Below are 4,562 nucleotides of genomic sequence, written 5' to 3'. Positions count from 1 at the left end.
TGGCCTTCACAGATTCTCAGCTTACCCTCCTCCTCCCGCTGCTGCTGGCCTTCACAGATTCTCAGCTTACCCTCCTCCTCCCGCTGCTGCTGGCCTTCACAGATTCTCAGCTTACCCTCCTCCTCCCGCTGCTGCGGGCCTTCACAGATTCTCAGGTTACCCTCCTGAAATTGCTGGTATTTTTATTTATGTTATTTCACCTTTATTTAACCAGGTAGGCTAGTTGAGAACAAGTTCTTCTTTACAACTGCGACCCGGCCAAGATAAAAGCAAAGCGAGTTCGAAAACATACAACAACACGGAGTTAAACATGGAATAAAACAAAACATACAATCAATAATAACGGTAGGAAAATCTATATACAGCATGTGTAAATGAAGTAGGATAAGAGAGGTAAGAGGCTAGACCAGGGGCAGGCAACCTTTTCCATTTGGAGTGCCAATGGAGTTTACCATATCTACCAGTCTGTGTCCCAGTTATATATATATATATATTTTTTAACAGTTTCATTTCATTTATAATAGTTTTTTGTATCTCAAAATCATTGTCTGTGATTAATTAAACTTCTATCTAAATGAAAATTATACAAATCTACAAAATGACTTTTATTGCCAACTATGTAATAGCCGAGATAAAGCCAACACGTAAAAACATTGCAGCCTGGCTGTTAGAAAATATCCTGATACATTGGCTACGAATGGACTGTCTGCAACGAACTGGATATCATTATATCAACTGGGTCGCCCCGACATGTACGCTAGCAAACTGGAAACGTTTTATATAATATTCTGTACCCTCAGAGTTTCTCCTGCCAGTGACCTTGGGACAGACAGGGCTGTAGGCTATTTGTGATATTGGGATAAGAAGTAATCTGTTATTTTATGGGGCGGCAGCATAACCTAGTGGTTAGAGCGTAGAGGCGGCAGGGTAGCCTACTGGTTAGAGTGTAGAGGCTGGCAGGGTAGCCTAGTGGTTAGAGTGTAGAGGCTGGCAGGGTAGCCTAGTGGTTAGAGCGTAGAGGCGGCAGGGTAGCCTACTGGTTAGAGTGTAGAGGCTGGCAGGGTAGCCTAGTGGTTAGAGCGTAGAGGCGGCAGGGTAGCCTACTGGTTAGAGTGTAGAGGCTGGCAGGGTAGCCTAGTGGTTAGAGTGTAGAGGCTGGCAGGGTAGCCTAGTGGTTAGAGCGTAGAGGCGGCAGGGTAGCCTAGTGGTTAGAGTGTAGAGGCGCCAGGGTAGCCTAGTGGTTAGAGCGTAGAGGCGGCAGGGTAGCCTAGTGGTTAGAGCGTAGAGGCGGCAGGGTAGCCTAGTGGTTAGAGTGTAGAGGCGGCAGGGTAGCCTAGTGGTTAGAGTGTAGAGGCGGCAGGGTAGCCTAGTGGTTACAGTGTAGAGGCGCCAGGTAGCCTAGTGGTTAGAGTGTAGAGGCTGGCAGGGTAGCCTAGTGGTTAGAGCGTAGAGGCGGCAGGGTAGCCTAGTGGTTAGAGTGTAGAGGCGTCAGGGTAGCCTAGTGGTTAGAGCGTAGAGGCGGCAGGGTAGCCTAGTGGTTAGAGCGTAGAGGCGGCAGGGTAGCCTAGTGGTTAGAGTGTAGAGGCGGCAGGGTAGCCTAGTGGTTAGAGTGTAGAGGCGGCAGGGTAGCCTAGTGGTTAGAGCGTAGAGGCGGCAGGGTAGCCTAGTGGTTAGAGCGTAGAGGCGGCAGGGTAGCCTAGTGGTTAGAGCGTAGAGGCGGCAGGGTAGCCTAGTGGTTAGAGTGTAGAGGCTGGCAGGGTAGCCTAGTGGTTAGAGCGTAGAGGCGGCAGGGTAGCCTAGTGGTTAGAGCGTAGAGGCGGCAGGGTAGCCTAGTGGTTAGAGTGTAGAGGCGGCAGGGTAGCCTAGTGGTTAGAGTGTAGAGGCGGCAGGGTAGCCTAGTGGTTAGAGCGTAGAGGCGGCAGGGTAGCCTAGTGGTTAGAGTGTAGAGGTGGCAGGGTAGCCTAGTGGTTAGAGTGTAGAGGTGTCAGGGTAGCCTAGTGGTTAGAGTGTAGAGGCGGCAGGGTAGCCTAGTGGTTAGAGTGTAGAGGCGGCAGGGTAGCCTAGTGGTTAGAGTGTAGAGGCGGCAGGGTAGCCTAGTGGTTAGAGCGTAGAGGCGGCAGGTTAGCCTAGTGGTTAGAGTGTAGAGGCGGCAAGGTAGCCTAGTGGTTAGAGTGTAGAGGCGGCAGGGTAGCCTAGTGGTTAGAGTGTAGAGGCGGCAGGGTAGCCTAGTGGTTAGAGTGTAGAGGCGGCAGGGTAGCCTAGTGGTTAGAGCGTAGAGGCGGCAGGGTAGCCTAGTGGTTAGAGCGTAGAGGCGTCAGGGTAGCCTAGTGGTTACAGCGTAGAGGCGCCAGGTAGCCTAGTGGTTAGAGTGTAGAGGCGGCAGGGTAGCCTAGTGGTTAGAGTGTAGAGGCGGCAGGGTAGCCTAGTGGTTACAGTGTAGAAGCGCCAGGTAGCCTAGTGGTTAGAGTGTAGAGGCGGCAGGGTAGCCTAGGGGTTAGAGTGTAGAGGCGGCAGGGTAGCCTAGTGGTTAGAGCGTAGAGGCGGCAGGGTAGCCTAGTGGTTAGAGTGTAGAGGCGGCAGGGTAGCCTAGGGGTTAGAGTGTAGAGGCGGCAGGGTAGCCTAGGGGTTAGAGTGTAGAGGCGGCAGGGTAGCCTAGTGGTTAGAGTGTAGAGGTGGCAGGGTAGCCTAGGGGTTAGAGTGTAGAGGCGTCAGGGTAGCCTAGTGGTTACAGTGTAGAGGCGGCAGGGTAGCCTAGGGGTTAGAGTGTAGAGGCGGCAGGGTAGCCTAGTGGTTAGAGTGTAGAGGCTGGCAGGGTAGCCTAGTGGTTAGAGTGTAGAGGCGGGAGGGTAGCCTAGTGGTTAGAGTGTAGCTGGAAATATTGTTCAAATTATTGTAATTCTCAGTTGTTTACTTGCTGTTTGAGGTGAAGAAAAATGACTTAGAAATACTATCAGACATCCCCAAATGGTCACATTTACAGGCCTACATTTGCTCGCAGGCCAGGGTGACTTGTCCTACTTCTATCTGCCATAATCAGGTTGACTTGTCCTACTTCTATCTGCCATAATCAGGTTGACTTGTCCTACTTCTATCTGCCATAATCAGGTGCGTGTCCTACTTCTATCTGCCATAATCAGGTTGACTTGTCCTACTTCTATATGCCATAATCAGGTTGACTTGTCCTACTTCTATAGGCCATAAACAGGTTGACTTGTCCTACTTCTATAGGCCATAAACAGGTTGACTTGTCCTACTTCTATAGGCCATAAACAGGTTGACTTGTCCTACTTCTATAGGCCCTAATCAGGTTGACTTGTCCTACGTCTATCTGCCATAATCAGGTTGACTTGTCCTACTTCTATATGCCATAAACAGGTTGACTTGTCCTACTTCTATAGGCCCTAATCAGGTTGACTTGTCCTACTTCTATATTCCATAATCAGGTTGACTTGTCCTACTTCTATAGGCCATAAACAGGTTGACTTGTCCTACTTCTATCTGCCATAATCAGGTTGACTTGTCCTACTTCTATCTGCCATAATCAGGTTGACTTGTCCTACTTCTATAGGCCATTATCAGGTTGACTTGTCCTACTTCTATCTGCCATAATCAGGTTGACTTGTCCTACTTCTATCTGCCATAATCAGGTTGACTTGTCCTACTTCTATCTGCCATAATCAGGTTGACTTGTCCTACTTCTATATGCCATTATCAGGTTGACTTGTCCTACTTCTATCTGCCATAATCAGGTTGACCTGTCCTACTTCTATCTGCCATAATCAGGTGCGTGTCCTACTTCTATCTGCCATAATCAGGTTGACCTGTCCTACTTCTATCTGCCGTAATCAGGTGCATGTCCTACTTCTATCTGCCATAATCAGGTTGACCTGTCCTACTTCTATCTGCCGTAATCAGGTGCGCGTCCTACTTCTATCTGCCATAATCAGGTGCGTGTCCTACTTCTATATGCCATAATCAGGTTGACCTGTCCTACTTCTATCTGCCGTAATCAGGATGACTTGTCCTACTTCTATATGCAATAATCAGGTTGACTTGTCCTACTTCTATCTGCCGTAATCAGGTTGACTTGTCCTACTTCTATCTGCCATAATCAGGTTGACTTGTCCTACTTCTATCTGCCATAATCAGGTTGACTTGTCCTACTTCTATCTGCCATAATCAGGTTGACTTGTCCTACTTCTATATGCCATTATCAGGTTGACTTGTCCTACTTCTATCTGCCATAATCAGGTTGACCTGTCCTACTTCTATCTGCCATAATCAGGTTGACCTGTCCTACTTCTATATGCCATTATCAGGTTGACTTGTCCTACTTCTATCTGCCATAATCAGGTTGACTTGTCCTACTTCTATCTGCCGTAATCAGGTTGACTTATCCTACTTCTATCTGCCATGATCAGGTTGACTTGTCCTACTTCTATCTGCCATAATCAGGTTGACTTGTCCTACTTCTATCTGCCATAATCAGGTTGACTTGTCCTACTTCTATCTGCCATAATCAGGTTGACTTGTCCTACTTCTATCTGCCATCATCAGGTTGA

Source organism: Salmo salar, unplaced genomic scaffold, assembly GCF_905237065.1.
Source record: "Salmo salar unplaced genomic scaffold, Ssal_v3.1, whole genome shotgun sequence".
NCBI classification, from domain to species: Eukaryota; Metazoa; Chordata; class Actinopteri; order Salmoniformes; family Salmonidae; genus Salmo; species Salmo salar.
This window is presented reverse-complemented; position numbering follows the sequence as displayed.